Raw genomic sequence first — 25,149 nt, forward strand, 5'->3', positions numbered from 1 at the left:
GCTGATGCAACCAGGCCTGCGTAGGCAGGAAGAAATAATATTATCCTGAAATACCACTGCCTAGCTTTTCACATCCCGCCCTGCATTATTTCTTGATAAATATTACAATATACAAGCCTCGCTCACAAACCTCACATTAGGGAAATTCATTGTGTTGCTGTCAGCGAATAAAGCAAATTAACTAAAGATTAACCCAAACCCTACAAAACTTGTAGTTTCACTCAAAATCAAATCAAATCAAATCAAATTTGTCCAACTTTCAGCTGTTTTATCCTTAAAGTGCCCCTAATATGCTATTTTAAATGTTCCTAATTTTGTTTCGGAGGTCTCCTACAATAGGTTTACATGCATCCAAAATAATAATAAAAAAAAAACACTTGGATCTTCTCATAATATGCATTGCACATCACCTCATTTCTCAAAGAGTCTGAAAACGATTCATTTGAAGATTGTCTTTCAAAACCCCTCCTTTCCGAGAATGCATTCTGCTCTGATTGGACAGACGGCTCAGTCTGTTGTGATTGGTCTACTGCCTACAGCATGTGTCAGAAACGAAATGCCTATTACCATATCTGAATTTCAGCTCTGGAGGCTTCCTCAGCACTTGTATACACAGCGATACGACCAGTAACAATGGCGCCAGCTTTACCTTATCCTTTTGATATGCATGTAAAGTGGACTTGCTCTCGCAGCGCTGAAAAAAGCATCTTTTCGACATGTTGACAACCAAACTCTTTCAGGCCTCAGCTACAACTACAGTGGGCGGGGCAAAGTAGACATTGTTCACAGGCAGCCAATGAAGACCATAGCCTGGCATTATGCAAATTTGTTACATTGTTACGTAGGTACGTAATAGGGCTGCACAACGATTAATCACGATTAATCGTTTGCAAAATAAAAGTCTGTGTTTACGTAATATATATGCATGTTCTTTGTATAATAATTATATAAATACACACACATGTATATATAAATACACACACAATTTAAGAAATATATGCATGTATAAATAAATATATATTTAAAAATATATATAAAATATTTTATATATAAATATAACATTTTTCTTAAATATATACATGTATGTGTGTGTATTTATATATACATAATTATTATACACAGAACACACACATATATTACGTAAACACAGACTTTTATTTTGCAAATGATTAATCGCGATTAATCGTTGTGCAGCCCTAGTAACAGTATATGAGAATGTAACAATAACGGACAATAACTTTATTTACTTTAATAACTTTGCAGACCTTTTCCATTCACAAACAGCTATATTACACACTACATGAAAGGTAATATTCGAAAATTATATATATATATATATATATATATATATATATATATATATATATATATATATATATATATATATATTATGGCTTAATAGGGGCACTTTAAAGTATTATTTATTTAGTACATCGAGCTCAAATGAGCTCAAATGTAAGAATGTGAAGTTATATTACATATATTACATTTTAAAAATGATTACAATTGTATATCATTTTTAAAATATATTTAAAAATATTATATATACAATATATACAAACATTATATATATATATAAATATATATATAAATTATTCTTATTATTTAAAACATAAGCCCTTGAGTGTCCAAGAAATCCTCTGTGGGCGGCTTCAGGTGTGTCAGGTTAAAGCTGGGGCATGAACGTTCATCTGCTTCAGCTTTGTATGAAGCACATTTATTCTAATCAGCCACTGGCAGCTGAAGCATATCCATTAGCACACATTTATTCTAATGGATGCAGAGGAGCGGTTAGCCGCCATGCTAATGGGGGTGTGTGTGACAGCGCAGTGCGCCGAGAGGCCAGCGGGGACTCGTGTGTGTCAGAGTGTGTGTCAGCTCTGTCTCACTATCAAGGCCACCATCACAAGTTATAAATGTTAATGCATTCTCCCTAAGATTGACACAAATGGGCGCAGATGCGCGCTCACGCATACACACACACACTGATCTGAGCTTAACAGGCAGCGGCGGGTGAGTAGGATGAGAGAAGGAAAGCTGTGAGAGAGTGTGAATTCAATGATCCTCAGCTTGTCCTGAAAAACATGTAAAATGAATCTCAAATTTATGACTGAACCAACCCCCACCAACATCCACCCACCCACCCACCGCGCTTTACGCCACAAGACACCTGCGCTGGCAGAGACAATGTCCGCATGCCTCCGCTCTGTCTCCAACTTTGCTCACAGCTCAAGGACAAACAGAGGTCTGCTTTAAAGACCACATCAAAAACTTGCCAAAAGCATTCTGTCTTTCAACACAAAGCAGTGTTGAAGGTACTATCACAACACAATTCTAAGCTCATCACAGAGGAGTCATGGGACATCACAAATGTATGGGAGGGAATCTTTCATCTCAGTTTTTGCAGCATAGGGGTGCAAGAGATTAAGGCCACGTTCACACAGCAGCAGAATACGATTGTCAGACCTGTATTTCAGTCATTAATATGGTTACATTCATACGGTTCAATTATTTTACGGAAGTGACAAACACATTCTATAACCAAACTCGCATCGTAAACTTTCAGGACTCACAACCGCATTTTTCGGAAAACCCACGCTTTGTGAACGGAACAGTCTGGACAACTAGTTCTACCAGAAAGACTTGGGAGGCAAGATAACGAAACAATGATATTTATTACCAATCAGCAAGCAAAATATCACAAGATAAGGTTCTTTGGCGTAGGCCCCGTCCGTAGCTCACATCCTGAGAGTTGCGGACTTTGCGTTTCCTGCTTGAAGCTGAAGGGCAGGGCGTAGCCGCCCCCCCAGAAGTATGGACAGGGACCATCCTGGTGGTGGTGGGGAGGATGGAGGTGAAGGTTGGCGTCAGCATCTGCGAACTCAGACATGTGTAAGTATCGATCTTTTATACTCCAAGTGTTAAGATAATGATTGGTTAGATCTGAACTAATAAGTGACGTAACATTTGAGTCTTCCCGGCAGAACTTGCGCTAGAGCTTCATTTGTCTGTCACATCATACAGTGCGAGAGAGACGCTCTGCACAAACGTGTGTCTACCGTGTGTTGCAGGTTTTCGTATTCAGTAACTTACAGCGCTGGAGATATGAGCTGTGTGTCATCTGAAGGTTTTGTTCTCCACCGGAGCTATTCCCGTCAGTTTTGTGTTCTATGCCCGACTCAAATGCTCTGCTCTCCAACCAGATACAAGCTGCTGTCGGTTAATGAAGACTTGACGGATGAACTCTCGGCTCGATTGGACTCTTGTTGTATAAAAAGTTTTAAGACTTTTATGGATGTCGCCATCTTTGATATTACTTTGGTCATTGTCGATATGGTTACTGGTAAGAGAATACGGGATTGACTACCATTGCACATTCATACAGACAGTATTCAAGAAACTACTAAAAGTTGCTGTTTGAACAGGAACATTTCAAGACTTACAATACTTTTATTCAGCAAAGATGAATTACATTGATCAAAAGTGACAGAAATCTTTTGTAACATTATAAATGTCTGTACTATTTCAACTTTTTATTCAGGAAAGAATCCTAAAAAAAATGTATCACGGTTTCCACAAAAATATTAAGCAACACAACTGCTTTCGACATTGATATTAATAAGAAATGTTTCATGAGCACCAAATCAGAACGATTTCTGAAGGATCATGTGGCATTGAAGGCTGGATAAATGTTAAAATATTAAAATAGAAAACCGTTATTTTAAATCGTAATAATATTTCACAATATTACTGTTTTTAATGTATTTTATCTGCAATATTTTGTCTAACATATGTTTTTCAATAACTAGGTACAATTAAATTTACAATTCTAATAATTTTTTATGGATCCAGAATCATTTGAGAAAGAAGAAAGTAGTCAAAACGCAGCCCTTCAGGAGGGAGCGGAAGATGTTCAGAGTAACCAGGGGTCTGAAAGCACCTTCTCCAGCACTGACCACTGAACCACAACATGTTACAGCAAAACCTAATCACAAAATCTAACAGCGACTGCCGAGTCTCAGGGGAATGCCGGCCCTGTTACCACAGAGAGAGGCTGAGGGTGTAAGAAATTACAGATGAACAGAACACAATCTTTATTTATCGCCACACGACCAAGACTGATTTATTACCAAGACTTTCCCACAATGTCGACACAGAAGGGACAATACAGGGACAACTGCTGAAGCAGGAGCTAATGTGGCTCAGAGGAATATCTCTTGTCTTAAAGGGATAGTTCACCCAAAAATAAAAATTCTATAATCATTTACTCACTATAATCATGTTATTCAAAACTGTATGACTTACTTCATGGAACACAAAGAGGATGTTAGCCAGAATGACAATCTCAAGTCACCACTCACTTATATAGTATGGAAATGAGGGAAATGCAATAAAAGCGAAGGCTGCCAGTCAGCAAGCAAGCAAGCAAGAAAGAAAAAGTTCAAATGTTTTGATATCTTTCCCTAGACGGTAACACTTTACAATAAGGTTCATTAGATAAACATTAGTTAATGTGTTAACTAACATGAACTAACTATGAGCAATACATTTGTTACTGTATTTACTAATCTTCGTTAATGTTAGTTAATGAAAATACAGCTGTTCATTGTTTGTTCATGTTAGTTCACAGTGCATTAACTAATGTTAACAAGATTTTAATAATGTATTAGTAAATGTTGAAATTAACATTAACAAAGATTAATAAATGTGTCGCTGTCTTTCACCGTGTCCTAACCAAACGCGATGCGATAAGATTCCAGCGACAAGCAGTTTGTCTGTCCACACCAGACTATGAGACGCGACAAAATCAATCAAAAATCACAGCCAATCAGAAGCGCGCGGCAGCCACAATGAAATGGATGAGTACATAATCAAATTCCTAAATATTACACCATTTAAACGTTATTTAAAGTACATCCAGAGTGACTGAAACAATCTTTATCATAGAATACACTTGTCTGTTCACAATGAGTTGACAGTTTGAGCGTTCTTGTTTGCTTTTATTTATTACGAAGATCTAAAGGTGAATTGTCCATTGTTGCTTTCAGTATGGCTATAAAAGACACAAAATGATATTCAAACTCAAATCGGACGCTTTTAACATTAACTTAAGCGCATAAACAGTACCTGAGATTATCATTATTATACTTTGTTGTTGTTTCAGCCGCGACGTTGCAGAAAAATAGAAACCGTTTCTAAAATAGAATCATTGTGTGTCACAGTCGCGGCTAGCTAGGACAAAAACTTCGATTAACATGGAAAAGATACCTTTTATCGTGTGTTGCGGCATTGCGTCGCGTCTGGTTAGGACACGGTGTTTGAATAAAGCAAATTATAGTAATAAGAATAAGAATACAATTACATTATTTTGTTATTTGCACTGTATGAACAAAAAACACTCACTATTGAATGTATTTGTGTGTATTTGTGAGTGTGTTCGTTCCCCAGAAAAAAGAAATGGAATGACATGACAGATGCCATTTTTTGGTAATTATCCCTTAAAAGTGCCTTTCTTGTGGCTTGCTCCTTACGAGGATTGAACCAGCAAACTTCTAGATCCTAGAAACAAGTCAACGACGACACCCTTACACACTGATGTGAGCATGTTGATCTCTTTTTCCTTCTTTCTCTCTCTCTCTCTATGGCAGTTTGTCCACTTCAGCCCTCACTCTTTGATCAACGGCTCTAGCTTCTTCCCGTAAATCCTCCCACCATCATCCAATCAGCACAGCCAGGCCTGACGTCTCCATAAAACACCTCTTCCTCAACACCCCACAGATGATCCCAATCAAATGAAAGAGAAGAACACTCCTGTGACCGATCCGTGAAGTTACGCTAATCTGTCCACTTTCAGTCAGGGACGCCGTGTTTGATGGCTAAACACAAGCGGACGTTTGTTGCCATTTCACTCTTGATGAAAGCCTGTTATTACCAAAGGCATTATAGAGCTGGTGGTGTTGAAGCGTCTCTGCTTTCATCTTCACTCACCGTGGCCTCTTCATCTTGATTGGGATAAAGGGTAGACTATTGAGCTCTGGAGAAATGAACCTCCTTTTCTTTATCACACTTACACAAACACACACACACAATTGACAACAAATAGACACTTACAATCACACACACAATTCTGTAGATGTTTTCTCTAAATTTCGACATGAGTGCTCTGATATTTCTCAATTATTGTAGGACTGATAGAGTGGGATTTTTTTTTTTTTTTTTTTTGGATAAGCTACACACACACACACAAACCTGCCCACATACACATTGTGTACCACTGTGCCACCTGGAGGCTTATCTGTCATGACCTCGGATTTAGTGGCAATAGAAAATGATAAAGGATAGGACAGGCACTCTGAGAGGCAGTGAGGGATCACACTGATGCCGCTGAACCATGTCACCAGCGGCGACACACACACCGGCGAGTGATCAAATAGGCAGTGCTAAAAAATGTTGACACTTACAGCTCTTACTGTGAAGACTGAGGGTGAAAATGGCACGGAGAGAAGAGATTACATAGGGAAAAAAAAGAGAGGGACAGCCAGTCTCTTAAATGTAAGGCTATTGGTCTCAAGCACAAATCTTCACAATACATTTAAAGGAATGTTCAGGGTTCAAATCAAGTATTAGATTTTAAGCTCAATTTACAATGAAAATTATTTTGAAAATATTTGAAAATAACATCTTCGGAATGTTTTTTAATGAAATCCGAGAGGTTTCTGTCCTTCCATAGAATCCGATGCAACTACCACTTTCAAGGTCCAGAAAGATAGTAAAGACATCATTAAAGTACTCCATGTGACCCTTTCTGGGGCTTGAAAGTGGTAGTTGCGTTGAAGTCTGTGGAGGGACAGAAACCTCCAGAATTTCATTAAGAACATCTTCATTTGTGTTCTGAAGGTGAACAAAGGTCTTACGGATGTGGAATGACATGAGGGTGAGTAATTAATGACATTTTTGGGTGAACTAACCCTTTAAAGTGGCACTTCACCACAGGCAAAATGGGCTGTCAATAAAACTTGGCTGCCTATACAGTAGAAAGGCGGGATAAAGACTGCAAAGAATTGCAGAGAAAGCCGCCAAAAACCTCTGTGTTTGTAGTCAACATTTCAAACTGGATGACGACGATCACGATGTTTTAGGCCAAATGGAAGGGAAAACTGAAAGAAACTGCCATTCTGTCAGTTCCACCCATCCTCCTAAAGCAAAATCTGTGGTTTTCATGAAAGCCCTGGAGCTGTGAGGAGTCTTTTGCTGACAAATAAATGTGAATTTCTCGGTCCAGGTAACACAGAGAACGAGTAAACTTTGTTCATTTACATATACTACCGACACTGTAACAATACAAAGTGGGTTGAAAATTGGCGAAGTTACGCTTTTACAATATTATACGTGATAAAGCAATAATCTGAGTTAACTACAACTTAAGCTTAATCAACAGCATTTGATTAATGTTGATTACACATTAAAATACATTAAGTATAGACACAAAACGTAAACAAATGCATGTGTAATGTTCATATCTAATTTCATTTTACAACTTTGTTGTCATGAGATTGCTTTAAAGCTTTACATTTCTGCTTTTAAATCCTCCAAAAAATCATTAACTTCCATTTTAAGAGCCTCACCATCTCCAGTTTTGCTTTTTTTGCGGTAATCAACATTATGCCACAAGCTTAACTTAAGAAGTTAACTGTGTGGTAGAATCAATTACTGACATTGTGTAAAGTTATATCCAACGCTGTTGTCATGACAATGTAATGTGGTAAAGACTGTAAACCTGGTAACTTTTACACAATGTCTGCACGAGGATTCCCAGAAGGCAGGTGACATAACTTCCTTGTTTACATGGAGCTCAGCAAGCGGTTTGCCAGACTGTTGTCTCGAAACAGCAGAAGAACATAAACATCTCCTTCCTGTTGTCTGCATACGTTCCAAATGTCTGACGCTGAAAACCAGCCAGAAACAGTATAAACAAAAAACTGTCTGCTACATCTTAACCTGACACCAGGTGTTTGACAATATGGCACTGGTGATGTACTCGTGACGCCTACAGGAATTATCTTTATAGCTCAAATAATTAAAACAATTTATGGAAGAATTAATGCAAGTGCTTTAACAAAAACATAAACTTCACATTTTGGCCTATAAATCCTCTCAACTTTGGCAGTGCTATGTTGCAGTGTTACACCGTGTCCTAACCAGACGTGATGTGATAAGATTCCAGCGATGAGCAATTTGACTGTCCACACTAGACGCGACGCGAAAATGAGAAACGATAAAATCAAGCAAAAACCACAGCCAATCAGAAGAGAGTGTGGACGGGCTCTCTCGGCAAGAGCACAGCAGACACAATGAAATGGGCAAGTACATAGTAAAATTCATAAATATTACACCATTTAAACATTATTTAAAGTACATACAGAGTGACTGAACCAATCTTTGTCATAGAATACTCTTATTTGTTCGCATTGAGTTCACAGTTTGAACGTTCTCGTGCTCATTTATTATTTTCAAGATCTGAGGTGAATTAGCCAGTGTTGTTTTCATTACAGCTAAAAAGCTGGGAACACAGAACGACACACTCACGTTAGACGCTTTTAACATTAAATAAAGAGCATAAACAGTACCTGATATTATCATTGCCATACTTTGTGTTGCTGTTCCAGCTGCGACGTCACGGAGAAATAGAAACCGTTTCTAAAATAGAATATTTGCGTGTCGCCGTCGGACAAAAACTCTGATTAACATGGAACAGATAAATTTTATCACTTGTCACGGCATCGCATCTGGTTAGGACACGGTGTAAGAAAGTCACTGGAATCATGACTTAAAAAAAACAAAAACAAAAACAAACAAAAAACAAAACAAAAACATTTTTTCCAGAAAATGTTAAAAATAATATTAATTAATATTATTTACTAAGAAAGTAAAAATCATACATTTTTAAATGCCAGGTCAAATCAGTATATTGTTTAAGAAAGTATAGTAGTGAGGACAATGTGGCCGTTATTAACAGATGATGGGTATAAAAAAGATTTGTGCCTTGCTTAATCTGAACAGTTTATTCTAGTAAGGCGTGGGAAAGCTCTTAACTGCTACAGCTCATTTAACACTGCCAAAACTTAATTAAACAGCAAAAAAAAAAAAGACATTCTAGTGGGGAATTTAGTCACAAAAAAAGACACAAACAAATAATGTCTCATAATTGAACAAAAAAACAGATTACAGATTAGCCATTACATTACAGTCCCATTTTCACGTACATGGTTATTTAAGGGCCTTAATGTGCTGAATTTATTTGTTAATACAGTGTGACTTCCTCCAGTAGGGCCATTACGCTACTGACATAATGTCCATCATGGGGCCAAACGACCTAATGTTTGCTCTGTCATAAACACACAGGCCCTCAACACACACACACACACACACACACACACTGAGCTCATGTGATCCAAAGCCTGTAATACTGCCCAACATAGACTATCACGCCTCAAGACTTTCAAAGATGGTGAAACAGTGAGCTCATCTATACTGTGGCCAAGAGCACCATTTTCCCTGTGGTAATGACTACAATGAGAGGTGTGTAAAGAAACCAACGTATAACAATGCCTTTGTGTACTGTGCATGTGTGTGTGTTTAATTGGTGTTTTTGGCCATTCACTGATGAAAGTAGCTTTATCTTAAAGGAATAGCTAAAAATGACAGTTTACTCACACTCATGACATTCTAAACCTGCCTGAGTTTCTTTTATTCTTCAATGGAAAACAAAAGGAGATGTTAGGCAGGCATGTTCACACCAGCATTGTGCACCATTCACAAATGAATTGAGAAGGTTTTTTAAAATTCTAATTCAATTTCTAAATGAAGTAGTAAACAGTATGTAATGTAAGGAAGCAGAATTAAGGATTAGGATTAGTTTACTTTCAAATGAAAATTTCCTGATAATTTACTCACCCCCATGTCATCCAAGATGTTTATGTCTTTCTTTCTTCAGTCAAAAAGAAATTAAGGTTTTGATGAAAACATTCCAGGATTACTCTCCTTATAGTGGACTTCAACGGACTCCAAACGGTTGAAGGACAAAATTACAGTTTCAGTGCAGCTTCAAAGGGCTTTAAACGATACCAGACAAGGAATAAGGGTCTTATCTATAGCGAAACAATTGTTCATTTTCTAAAAAAAATAAAAATGTATATGCTTTATAAACACAAATGCTTGCCTTGCAAGTGCTTCCGCCAGACCGCCTTCCGTATTCTTCAAAAAGCTTATGCTGTATGTCCTTCACCTTCTCTATTCAACTTACGGAACTAACGCGGCGCCAGTTTTTCCGTAATTTGAATACGGAAGGCGTTCTGGCGGAAGCTAGATATTTGACTTTATAACTTGTTTAAATATGGATTTTTTTTATACAAACACAAACACATCGCTTTGCTTCAGAAGGCCTTCATTAACCCCCCGGAGCCGTGTGGAGTACACGTTTATGATGGATGGATGTGGATGGAAGCTTTTTCTTCAGCTCATACTCGTGGGTCCCGTTCACTGCCATTATAAAGCTCAGATGCTTCAGGATATTTATTAATATTTCTTCAATTATGTTCATCAGAAAGAAGAAAGTCATATACACCTAGATTGGCTTGAGGGTGAGTAAAGCTTGGGCTAATAAATTCAATAAATTCATATATCTGTTACTCCAATTTAGAATTCCAATTAAACTTCTTGTGCTTTGTGGCCAATTTAATTCAAATGAACACTCATCAATTGAAAGGGAGCCTAAATTTGAATTGAAGTAGCAAACAGTATGTAATGTAAGGAAGCAGAATTAATCAATTGAACTGATGAATAAATAAACTGAAATTCAATTAAATTCAACTGAATGCTGGATGGATGTATGGATGGATGGATGGATGGATGGCCACCTTCACTAAATTCATATTTCTGTCACTCCAATTCAAAATTTCAAGTCAACTTCTTGTGCTTTGTGACCAATTAAATTCAAATTAACATTCATCAATTGAAAGGGAGCTTTAATTTTTCATAAGTCTGGTGCATATTCAGACTTTATCAACATTGGTTCTTGCATGTCACATAGCTGATTGAAGCCTGTCAAGTAGTTATATGCAGAAATGCAAATGACATTTAAAAGTTATGGTGGTTCTCTGTGAAAATTAAGTTTCTTTCTGTAATCCATCCAACATATAAAATTAGCATGCAGTAATTAGTATGTATATCTGTGTGCAGTATATCTGTAGCTACAATAGAGGCAGCACAGTTCTGTGTTATATTATCAAATGGTATTGGATGGATCTATTGCACTTGCAGTTGAAAAAAATCTATGATGCATCACAAATGGTCCTCCAGCGCTCTGTCAGGCCGTAACTATAGTTAACTGGCAAGCGCTTCAGTGAGCTCATATCTGCCTGACATTACAACGGCAGCTGTGTCGAGCTCTGTGATGAGGTCATCTTTACTTGACATCTGGGTCCAAGGCAGCTGTGTTTTGGCACGTATAGAGCCCGTTCTGACATAGCTGCCTATACCACGCCCATGACGGCTGTGTCAGCGCCACATCGGTTTATGTTTTCAGCTGAGATTTCCGGAGCATTTCCTCTCAAACTCCATCATTCCCAATATCCATCAATCATTCACTCGTATCAAAATGATCAGCATCATCTGCGCCTTAGGTTCAAACACTGCTCACACCCTTGTGTTGTTTTTGCGTGTATGAGAGCTAGATCAAACATAAAGAGAAGCATTAATCACTCAGTGCTGGCCTTCTTGCAGCTGGCCTGCTCATCCGGCGGGAGATTTTTATGAATTATATAACTTTGATTTATTGCATGTCAAGAAATCAGGTCCATTGTTTTTTTTTGTTTTTTTTTAATTCTTTTTTTATTCTTTTACAGCTCTAGAACAGGTCTGTGTTAGTTCTTCTTGTGCTGTACATCCCAAAGGCGTTATTGCAGGGAAGGAGATTTTTTTTGAGAGGTGGAGTGAGAGGAAGTGAGGATCATTCATTTGTCTGTTTAGAGTGAGCTGCTCTTTGAAGCCAATCGATTTCAAATCTGGGCTAAGATTCTGCTCTAGCACTGGCGTAGACCGGGGGAAGGCTCGCACGCACAGACGAGGGTGAGAAACATGTGACGCACACGCAGATGCTGGCCGTCTTTCTGAGTTAGCTCATCAAAGCAGACATTTCCATGAGATGTCGTCCAGCGCTCTCATTGCCTTTCTGTGCAACAGACAGGAAGTAGGGTCAATCTGGCTATGTGACATACTAAAATCTTCCAGACTACTCAGGAACTCCCTTCTCTTGCATTTTCTCTTACTCTCTCTTTTCAGCCCAAGGAACATGCTGTTCCGCCAGTAGCAGCTGTTTGCACAACTCAATCCCATATGGAATGATAACCAGTCAAGGTCCTCCATCTGAAACGCATTTGCCTTCCTTTAGTCCCTTCAAACAAAGTCCACACAACAACTCTAACAGAATACCTCCGGGTGTGTTTTGAAAGACATCTGCATGGATGATGTGAAAAGTGGACCAATCACAAGGTCGTAGTGACATTGGATCATGTAGTATGTGATTACACATGAGCCGAACAATGTGAACATCAATATACAATTAAAATAATATTACATATAAGAATATTATATTACATATAAATTTAAAATAGAACTTATTTATAAAAAAAAAGTAAAAAAGGATGAAAATTTATAATATGTTTTATATTAAAAAATATAAATGTATTATATATAAATTTATGTGTATACATAGACCACAGTAATTTATTAGTATGGTGTAGGGCCTCCTTTTGCAGCCAATACACCATTGTTTGTCTTGGGAATGACAGATACAAGTCCTTCACACTGGCCAGAGGAATTTTAAGCCATTCCTCTTCCAGAACAGTGGCCAGGTCACGATGTGATGCTGGTGGAGGAAAACTATTCAGGCCAGGAGAGATGTTCAACTTCACTTTCATGTTCATTAAACCACTGTGTCACAGGTCTTGCTGTGTGTATTGGTGTATTATCATGCTGATACACGGCACCCCCTTCAGGGTACAATGTTTGAACCATTATGTGCACATGGTCCTCCAAAATGGTTTGGCGGTCCTTGGCAGTGACGCGTTCATCAAGCACAGTAGGGAATGCCATGATATTGCAGCCCAAATCATCACTGATCCACCCCCGTGCTTCACTCTGGGCATGCAACAGTCCGGGTGTTAAGCCTCTTTGGGGCTTCTCCACACCATAACTCCCACAAATGTGGGAAAGCAGTGAAGGTGGACTCATCTGAGAATAATACATGTTTCACATGCTCAAGATTTGCACTGTTGGCACCATTGAAACCGGCATTTAGGATTGGCATGAGTGGCCAAAGTTTTGGTTTTAGCAGTCCGACAATGAATATTGAAGGCTTATATGAATAAGAAGGCTAAAAGAATCAGTCTTGAAAATAAATCCGCAATAAATTTGTACACAGAAAGAATATCTGTGTGACAAATCTACGATAAATCTCACAACTAAAGCAGCGATTGTGAGTCAACTATTAAACAGATGAAGTTATTATAAGAGGAAGTGGAAGATTTATTCGCTGTGGAAAGGACAGTCAGCTTGAGCTCTCATGAGAAAGACATCTCTCCGTAATGGACGAGAACATCAGCGGCCATATCAGCTGTTAGTACAACTCACTTCCTGAGATGGCGGAGATATATAGACAGATCTCAGGTCCTACAGACACACACACAGCACTAGTGAGGAATAACAACAGCGCTGGAGTGAGACGGGGCTACATGTGTACGACAGGGACAGAGGAGACATGGGAGCATCCGGATATGTCTGTCTGTGTGCTTTCTGCTCTCTCTCTCTCTCTCTCTCTCTCTCAAATCCTTTCATTTGTGAAATGAGACATTTGTGATGGTGTTTCTAGTGCTAACAGCTGGAGGGATGTGTTTTCTGCCTGATCAGTGGTCTAGATGGAGCACAGCCCTCTGAGTTTTGGGGAAAGGTTTGAACGATGTGTATTACACCTTTCCTCTGGTCTTTGTGTTCCCTCATCTATAGAGAATAGAGATCACACGCACATGAACCTTGCAAATGCACATTAGCAGCATTATAAACAACAACAACAACTGCAACTCCTTGAGCTCTCAGCTTTCTTTTGGCTGGCTGGCTGGAGCCCAGCCCTCCAGCTCCTGAGTGCTCCCACTAAAAGCCCCTTTCCTTCCTCACACAGCTGCTAATGCACGGATAATGAGATTGGTGAGAGGCTGATAGAGGCTCAGAGATACTAACATTCTGACTACATCACCCATAATTCAATTGGGCCAGCTTGGCCTTCTTCCTTTTGTTTGCGAGCGGGATGTTTTAAGGCCACCCCACTCCCACATCCTCCTCCTCATCTCTGGTTGTGTTCAGAATAGAATACTATACAGGGATGTCACATAGATATTTTTTTTTTGAAGGGAAACCAGTGCAGTTCCGGCCAAATTTGTGCCCTAAGTGAGAAAGAAAAACATTTTAATAACTTACAGTAGTTGTTCATACTTCACTTGTCTTAAAAATCTGAGAAAGCGCAAACCCACTCAGTTTAAATGGGCTAAGTGATAACCTATACTCATACTTTAACAATAAGCAGTACTCTGCACAGTATACTCATTTTCAGATGAGTGCTGTATAGAACCAGAACATACTAAAAGGGATAATGTATCCCATAATGCACTTCGCCTGACTTCATTATTTGATCTTAAAACAAAATGTACACAAATAAGATTTAAAATGCTAAAATAACCATTCATACTCTACTGTTCCAAAGTTTAGGGTTTACACACATATTCTTCACACAATTCCAGAATGCACTGGGACATGCAAATACTGATTTTATCTTAAACTTCATTCAATATCAAAGTAAAAAAACTTTAAAGTATTGCTAAAAGTAGTTAAATCTAATTAGAAACTGATTATTTTACCCAATATTGTATTTTTATGTATTTAAATATACACTACCATTCAAAAGTTGTGAATCAGTAATTTTTTTTAAAGAAATTAATACTTTTATTCAACTAGAATGTATTTAACTGATCATAAGTGACAGTACATACTTTTACATTGTTATAAAATATTTGTATTTCAAATAAGCACTGTTCTATAGAACTTTCTATTCATCAAAATAATCCTGAAAAAAAATGATCACGGTTTTCACAAAAACTTTAAGCAGTACTGCCGTTTTCAACATTAATAATAATCAGAAATGTTTCTTGAGCACCAAATCAGCATATTAGAATGATTTCTGAAGGATCACGTGACACTGAAAACTGGAGTAATGATGCTTAAAATTCAGCTTTGCCATCACAGGAATAAATTATATTTTAAATTTCACAATACTACTGATTTTATTGTATTTTTAAACAAATATATGCAGCCTTGGTGAGCATAAGAGTAAATATGCAACAAAGCAAGGTCTTGTGACAAAATTATGCATACTACATGTCTGAAATGTCAACATAACATGTTCAGTTTCACTTTCTTTTTTCTTTTTCTTTTTTTTTAAAGTAGTAGGCTGTATAAAGTATACACTCAGTATGCAATATTCCAATTTTCAGCTCAAAAAAAGCTGGTAAAAAGCACAAAAAAACCCACTATTGAGAACAACAAAGTAGATACAGACCACACATTAGGAATGTTTGGATAGACCATTATGGTTTAATCAACCCATTAGAACAAAAAAAAAATGGTTAAAAATAAAGACAAACCAAACAGGGAGAGTTCCTCTGAAACAAAGAGTCCATATCCCAGATAACCCTTTATAAACGAGTAAAGCTTTGAATTACTAAACCCTGAGAACAAGACATTGGCAACAGGCTTTCATGGATCAGTTTCATATTGGACTCTACCGGCGTGCCTGTTTTTTTTTTTCGCCGCAGTATCATAGGCAAGAGGAAGGCGCATTATGTTATACAAATCATCTGTGAGTGAAAGGGAGTGAGAAGCCACCATTTTATATAACCGGAATGTGCCTGGTGCTTATTGCTTCCCGAGCCCATTTCGTTGTGTCGCAATAGATCTCGTTTATGCTTTCGCTGTCCTGTGTTCTGCTTTGTCCATTACTTTTCCCGGCGAGACAACTACAAAAAAACAAGGCATCTGTTTTCAATCACTGTGGGCCCACACCAAAACCCGAACAGCAACAACACAACACACCACACACACAGAGACGGCAAGCCCATGGAGAGGGAAACACACTTCACAGAACATTTAGGAAATGGGAATTTGATGTCAATGGTGGAAGACAAAGAGCAATCACTTCTTTCCTTTTTCTTTTCCCCCCACTCTTTCCGGCCCCATAATGAGAAGAATAATCTCGAAGCGATGGTGGTTGGATTTTTAAACATGACACAGTGTTGGATTTCAGTGGTTTGCCTTTATTATACATAAAGTATGTACACTTAGGGAGAAGGCGAACATTACATTTCTCAGCTCATCCATTTTTAGCCTGGTGAGTGACTTGTACTGAGAACAGTTAGGAACGGTTAGGAAGTTCTGTGCTATGCTTTGCTAAGCAACTACAAAAGGTAATTTGCTTGTATAAAGACTTAATACAGCTTCTTTGTCTTTGGCTTAGCATACGATATCTCCTGAGAACAGCGAATGCTAACAAATAAGAAAGCGTTTCCATAGCAAGCTAAATAAACATGACTCTGATGTTAGAGCCATCAAATGCGAAAGATTATACATTCTACAAGATTTTAAAGGGTTAGTTTACCCAAAAATAAAAATTCTGTCATTTATTACTCACCCTCATGTCGTTCTACACCCGTAAGACCTTTGTTCATCTTTGGAACAAAAATTAAGATATTTTTGATAAAATCCGATGGCTCAGTGAGGCCTGCATTGAGTTAATTTACACTTTCAAATGCCCAGAAAGGTACTCAAAACATATTTAAAACAGTTCATGTGAGTACAGTGGTTCTACCTTAATCTTATAAAAGCAACGAGAATACTTTTTGTGCGCCAAAAAAACTAAATAACGACTTTCCAACAATATCTAGTGATTTCAAAACACTGCTTTGAATCTTTTGTTTCGAATCAGTCGTTCGGATCACATGTCAAACTGCCAAACTGCTGAAATCACATGACTTTGGCTTAATATCCTTATCTTAATATCCTTCTAGATTCAAATTCTTAATAAACTTTCCATTTGAAATCTTCATTTTCAAGGCCCTATATAGTTCAGTCCCATAGATATGGGGATCTCAAAGCAGCTCCATTTTGTTGAATTTTGAAATTTTCAGTGATCAAAAACCAAATGTGCTTCACGTTGCACACAGCTGTTATTTATTGTGTTTAAAGAGGAATGTCTGAAGAATCAATAATGTTTAAACTAGAAATATATCTTGTTTCTCTCTATGAAAAGAAATGACACAGGACAAATTAGCAACCCGCACAACATCTTAGCAAACTCACTGCAACACTCCAGCAGCCAGCCTAGAATCTTTGCATTGTTTGTTCCGTGGGCAAGCACCACTCACTTTCTATAGAAAGGAATAAAAATTTTTTATTCCTTTATTCCGAGTTTAATAGAGTAGCTTATTGAAAAAAATAAAGCTTTGCAGGAAAAAGCTGGATTCAGGCAATTGAGCTAAACTATTGTGCTCCAAGGTTCCCTAACATTCAGGCTAGACGTAAATTTGTCTGTGTACGTGTCTCTGTGTGTGTGTGTGTCTGTGTGTGCATGTGGAAGACCTGCCAGTCACCCAGCAGTAGGAATCTTTGCGACAGGTGCAGCTCAGACTCCCACAGCGTAATTCACGTCTGGGCTTAAGGTGTGATGGGGACTGGCAAACACACACACACACACACACACACACGCACTCTAATTACCAACCTGACCTTGGTTAGGTTATTACGAGTACCTTCTACTGCAGGGAACACTTTTCCCTGCAACTTTTCGGGCCGAACGAAAACATGAATGAGGAAACCACTGAGGTTATGTGAAGAAATGAATAGTCCGCTCACAGCAGACAGTAAAGGGAAACAATTTAACTTCAATTTGAAGTTGTTGCACTGGTTTATTCATACGAGGGTGTCCGTGAGGATGGAAAGGCCGCCTTCTTTAAGGAGCAATTATTCACCCTCATTTAGCGTCACCGGAACGCCGTGACACAAGCAAAATTGAGAACGGAGAAGAATGAGAGCATTTACCACACTTCCCCTCATATAATACCCTGAGGGAAGTTTTTCCGCCTCCTGCTATATGGCTATATTAAAAACAAAACCATTTTTAAGCATAAGAATATGCTTCAAGAAAGCAATGCTACTAAGTCATGAAGGTAATACAATTACGGTTTGCAAAGACGTGTAAATACACAATCGTGCACACAATGCAAATCTCTTCACGGGCATAAAAAGAACAGACCTTTACCTACACACACACACACACACACACACTCACAATATTATCTGAGTGTTCACAGTTATTCAGACGGCCCGGGGAAAGAAATCATAATGGAAGCCAAAGGTGCAGCAAAACCTGTAATATTACCACTTTGCTGCTGCTCATAAAAAGCCAAGGACCAGCTGAACTCTCTCACACATACATTCAGACAGACTAGTTTAATCCAACAGTTACATAATGTAATGCTAATGAGGACATTCAAGCATGTCTGGCCATCTAAGGCTGTTAAATTACCTGAAGACGACTGCGGTATCAATAAAAGATTACTAACATTACATTTTAAAATGCTAATGCTAACGTTTCAACTATTGATTTGAATCAAGAGCAAATTTTAATTTACATTTTTATAGCCTCACAACACCAAAAGTCTAGACTTGGATTTACATATTCAAACCTCTGAGCTGATGCTCAGGATAGCTGCTGGAATGGCACTCCAATGGGTCTATGTTCCCTCCATGTCCACAGTAGGGCTGCAACAAAAGATTATTTTGATAATCAATTAATTTAACGATTATTGGAACGAATAATCGACTTATCGTCGATTATTACACTGATTAATCAGTTTGCTTTGTTCGATTATTCCACTTTAGCAATTAGTTAAAATATTGAGTTATACTTTAATAAATAAAACAAGGAAATCACTTCAGCTTTTGAAAGTGTATTTTAATGAATTTCGAGCCAACTGAATAGACCAATCTCCTTCAGGTTTTCTTTTCCTCCTCAGAAGTCATCAATAGTCCAACTGTTACAATGACTCGACTGGTACTGTGTTTTTATTAAGTCTTTTTAATAATAACTTTTTTTTAAAAAGTGTAAAATTGTACATATTTTTTTGAAAAATGCACCTCTCTAGACTAGATTTCTTTCTTCCTTTATTTATTTATTTATTTTTTTAATAACTATCGAGTTTTTGTTCATTGAATGGTTTTCCTGAGGTAAATGTAACAAATTGTGACATATTTGTTTGCAAGCTGTTTTATTGACGTCTTTCTGTGGTTGAAACTCTGGTTACATTAGAGATGGATTTATTTCAGTAAGTTGTGCTGTATCTTTCAACATACTTTTTGATGTTTATTCCGTGCTGTTAAAGTAGAAAAGAGGAAGAAATAATAGGTTCATATGCCGCTTGACCTGAGGTGTTACAGCGATCTGTCACGCCACATTAAAGAGCGCCAAAACCACATGTATTGTTTGAATTTCGTAGTAAAATAGAATTTAAAAGCTGAAACTTTGTTTTATATCAAAAGTAACCTGCCCTGTCTTATATGTCGGTGCGTTATCTGTGTCCTCATTGCTCTGTTATGTATCTTTCACTGCGAGAAAAAAAGGACGTTTGGCGCAAGAACAGTGAGTTTGAATGAGAGTTGGTGGCCCTGCATGACAGCATTTTTTGTAGTTATGCTAAAGGTTATGTTTGTCATGTTTTATGCTATGTTAAACTCCCACATTTTACAGGTTCGACTTCGTTTGCACTATGCACTCCGAAGTGCCGTGTCTTATTCTATTGGATTGGATTCGGGAGGGCTGCATTACAGCATTGTGCTACAGCGCCCTACTGGTCAAACCGCGTTATTGCAGGCCCTTCAAATAGGTCATGTGATCAAAAGACTATTCAACAACAAAAATATTTGTAGACAATTTTTTAACTAATCATTTCAGCTAAAGTCCACAGCGGTGAAAATAAATTTGCTTATATTCTTGCTCTCTCTTTTCTATATTTTTCTGCTTTTGTACTTCTGTCCTAGTGTTCTGTTATTTACGCTTGCATGGTGAAACGATTATTCTTGACTATTGTTTGATAAATTACCAAGGATGTTCCTAATTGCCTTTTATAAATGCGTCTGTTAAATGATGAAATGTAAATGTGGACATTCTGGAGCTGCTGTGGCCAAAACCGATAGTATGACAGCATAAAATAAACACACATAGGCCCTATTCAGACATCACTAGTTTTTTTCTCCCTGAGAAAAGTTAGATAAGTTTGTGTTCCACAGAGAAGTACTTTGTGATTTTAATCCTGTCCGATTTGAGCAAGTCTGTGTTTTCCTCATACAAAAAAAAAAAAAAAAAAAAAAAATTAAAAATTAAATTACCTGCAGTTTTTTGGCTAACTCCTCTGAGAAATCTAATCCTACCCATTGAGGAATGTCTGTGATTATGGTATATTATTTTCACAATGATTCTCCTCATTATTTTGACATTAGCTGAACACAGCACTGCCTGGTGCACCTTCATTATGGGCTTAGACCTCCAGACACTCAAATTAGTGGTTCAAGTACTGGTGTCATCCCATTCGATGTAAAAAAGAAAGTTTAATCGAGAAGCAGTTCAATCAACAAAACTGCTCAGAATAGCCACAACAGGTAAAAAAAGCAGGTAAAAATTATTTCCTTTCTTTAATTATATACATAATGTTATAATTAAAAAAGGTCTTGTTTAAATGGGTTTCATGATGCACACATTTAGAACGTGAAACCAAACATGAAATCAAAAACTTGCAAATGTCATTTAGAAAACCAGCCCTGTCCAAACTGTGCTATACACATAAAAACACAAAAACAACACAGACTTTCTGGAATCCAGGTACAATCTGTCTGAATGGAAATTTTTCCCAATAATGACAAAGTAGGCCAAACAATATCTTTGATCCTTTTATTCTCCTTTCTTTCATTTGTTCCTTGTCCATCACGGAAAGAAGAAATTTCGGAAAACAATACTACACACCAATAGCATTCAAACAAAGAGCCCTCAAATGGAGACTCTGAGAACATTTGACATTTTACATGATGATTCTATTCCATTCGCCAACGTAGAAAGATTCCGGCAAAAATGAGTTTACACAGGATGGAAACTCAAACCAAAGTCCTCTCTTGGGAAATACACACAAACATGCATCACCAGCAGGCATGTGGAAACACAAAGTGTATGTGGAGATGTTCAGATGTGAAGGACATGTCTGCAGGCAACAACTCGAACAATTCACACACGCACACACTTTCGCTGCTTCTCCCTTGTACTGATTATACAGTTAACGTATGTGTAACAATTTACATAAATACTGCCTCATGAATAATTCATCGCCTCACAATTACAGTATTCCATACTAGCACCTCATTATGGCATCATAATTATAATGCAATCCTGCCAAACAAATTTCCTGCTTGAAGCAAACTAGTTTTGTTTGTTTAAACGTGAGAAATAAAAGTCTTTACTTTTCTTTATTATAAGTGCTAACAGACGTTGTTAATTTAGTTAATTTAGAGAAAACCAGACACAATAAGAATGCCACAGCAGGGCCAGCACAACAAACAAAAGCAGAAAGGACTTGAAGTTTGAATAGCATTCACATAATGATGTTATGAAATCCGAAATAAAAGGTTCCTTTAAAAACCCACAAAAATTCGACATTAAGTGTTCATTGAACTGACTTCATACTGCAGTTTTCAGGAAAAATAGCCTATAACCCTGGCAAATGTATATAGTCTGAAGTCAGTTCACACACACACAATAGTAAAACTTTTATAATAATTTTTAAATCCTTTGAAACAAATGTATCATTACCACCTCTAAACATGTCAATTTCCCTATAACAAGCACAGTTGATAATATAGAGCCAGTATATTGCTTTTTTATTCTTCACCCAAACAACAGAGATCTGTAAAATAACATTTTCTGGAGACTTAGATTTTTATACTGTACGTTTACAGGGGCCGTGTTTTTTTCTTAGATTAGCATACACCATTTCGATTCACATCACTCTGTGGTATTAATGCGTATGTTTCTGTCCCATAAATATTTCAACACTAAAGTATTCTACAATCCTCTGAGGTACATTTCATTGCAAAATATTACATTTGTAATATTCTTTGAATATCTAAAGGTGAACATAAACACTAGATGGGTTTGTTTGCATGATTGTATCTTGAATTGTCATGAATATGTCCTTTCATATTCTCCCATTGCCCTCTACAACACACATGAATCACATTTTGACCCACAATCTTAACCACATGTCTACATTGTCCACAATAAGCAGCAACCAACACAGGAGAAGGTTGATACACTGGTGAAATAAGTTTAAGAGGATAGTTTTGTTGCTCAGAGGCACTGTTAAAGTGAGAGAATTCTTAATGAAAACAGGTTTAATAGGGCAGAGGGAAACTCTTCGATTGCACTCCTGTTTAATTTAATGAGCCTTAAGCCAGGCGATTTAGTTCTTTTAATTGCCCTTCTCTCATTGTTAAAAAGACGTATGTGGCCGTCTTCCACAGCGTAAATTCCTCTGAACAACAGTTTAGTTTCTATGTTTCTTCCATCTAGGTCCTAGGAAGGACTGAACAGTTCTTTCTGTTCCTCTTGAATTACACTAAAAACAGCACAGCACGGTGAAAATTCAATTTGAAAATAACTTTGGATGTTTAGATTACACAGCTATTTTCCGTGAAATTCATATTCAGACAGAGAGAAAATAAATGGAGTATCAGCTTTGTTTTAATGAAGCGGGTACTGGTGGGCGGGAACCTTGCTGATTGGCTTATTCTACAAACCAATCACTACTTAACTCTAGGTGGTTAATCAAATTATTCTTCTTCTTCATAAAACTCATCAATTCAAATGTTCAGCTTAGGAATGCTACTGAAATGAGAGTTAATATCCTTGCTCAAAAAACTACAGAGCTGCCTTGCAGTCTCCAGTCAAAAAAAAAAAAATCTAAACATCCTTTTAACATTTACAAATTCACATGCCAGAAACATAAGATTCACATAAAACATAAGAATAGATCAGTGGTATAAATTCATTTTGTTTTGAGGATGTTTATTTTTAAATCAAGACTCAACTCACAAATGATTTCAATAGTGAGCCATTATTTGTTATGTTAGCAATGCAATGCTTTTGAAGACATAAAAATACATTAAATATTGGGTAAAATCAGTTTTTTTTTAGCAATTAGATTTAACTACATTTAGCAATACTTTGATATTAAAGGAAATTTTAGGTAATCATTAAAAACATTTTTTTTTTTTTTAAAGAAAAGAATACTTCAACAAAGACGTGTTAAACTGATCATCAAAAGTGACAGTAAACATTCATTTATTATGTTATAAAAGATTTTTATGTCAAATAAATGCTATTTTTTGAACTTTTTATTTATCAAAGAATCCTAAAATATCACATCTTCTACAAAAAATATTAGGCAGTACAACTGTTCTCAACAGCAAATCAGCATATTAAAATGATTTCTGAAGTATTGGATCATGTGACACTGAAGACTGAAGTAATCAGTCAAAGGAATAATTGCATTCTAAAATATATTATAATAGAAAACATTTTAAATTGTAATAACATTTCACAACAATAGTGTTTTACTGCATTTAATTAAATAAATACAGTCTTGGTGAGTATAAGAGACTTGATAATGATACTAGTGTACATAATCAATTTTCTTTCATCATTACTTTTTTCCACATTCTAAAGCATGCTGGGATTGCCCTCTCTGTGGAGGATACAGTACATTTGATTGTATCTTAGAAGGCAGTAGCTCACTAGGTTTTAGAATGGACTACGAATGGCTGTTAAATGATTAACTGCTCCTTTTACCAATTAGATAAAGTTTGGAAAAGCTCAATCGACAGTATTTGTAGCATAAGTGTGTTGAACCAACTTCGACTTTTCTTTTTTTTTTTTTTTTTTTAAGTTGAAATTATTTTCTGTGGTAATCGACCTTAAGCAACAAAGGCTGTCGATTAAGCTTAATTTAAATGATATATTCTATTACTCTCACCACAGGAAACATGCAAACATGAGCTAAAACACTCTCTTTCACTCCCCACTCCCTCTTCTCCTCTCTGTAAGATGACCTGTCTGTTTCATATGAGGCCTGCTGCGTTGCAGAGAGCTCTGACAGGCATGCATTTAAATGGGATTTCAGATACACAAACCATCTGCATCCTGACAGACCGCAAGCTTATGAATATTAGAGGACAGATGCTTTAAACAACTGTGCGTGCATCTGAATGCACACACTGGACATCAAGCTACATGAGTCCATTTCCACCACTTCCAGAGAATCATACCTATACCACCACAGCTGTTATCATCAACATCTTCTCTATAATCATCATCACCATCAGTGACACCATAATCAGAAATATAGTAGCAACATACATGGTATCCTCATTCCTTTCTGCTGTTTTTGGACCAGACTGAAGTGGTTCGCCGGTCTTAGCTGGTTTAAACTGGTCTGCTAGTCTCATCAAACTGTTGTTTATCTAATTTAGCTGGGCTCCCCGCCTGACAACCCCTCTAAAACCATCAAACCAGACTATACAAACCAGTCTGTAGAGGGTGGGAGACCAGGTAAACACCTTAGGCTGGTTTACAATGTTTTTTTCTTCCCATCATTCAGCTTTCTCTCATGATTACTCATCAACAGTAGGTTCAATCTAACACAGTTTGCTTTCTATTTTCCTTGCGTACTGGGTAGCTCCGCCCACAGTGAATTTACATTGGTACAAAATCTGCTCCACATAGCTGTATATTAAAGGTGCAATAAGCGAATTCTGAGAAGCGCTGTTGAAAGTGGATCGGACTGAGCACACACTTGTAGTCAATCAGCAGTAAGGGGCGTATACATGTGTTGCATAGCGTGTTTGTGAATTTAGGGGCGGAGCTATCAAGATAGGAGTTTGATCGTTTTG

The 25,149-nt window shown here is 37.3% G+C and overlaps 1 protein-coding gene across 2 annotated transcripts in view; it reads right to left on the minus strand.

Annotated features, from left to right (window-relative positions):
- The window catches only part of rbms3 (RNA binding motif, single stranded interacting protein), a 171,879-nt gene that overhangs the window by 76,419 nt on the left and 70,311 nt on the right, over positions 1-25,149 (minus strand). The gene's annotated exons all lie outside the window — the stretch shown is intronic.

Source organism: Ctenopharyngodon idella, chromosome 16, assembly GCF_019924925.1.
Source record: "Ctenopharyngodon idella isolate HZGC_01 chromosome 16, HZGC01, whole genome shotgun sequence".
NCBI lineage: Eukaryota > Metazoa > Chordata > Actinopteri > Cypriniformes > Xenocyprididae > Ctenopharyngodon > Ctenopharyngodon idella.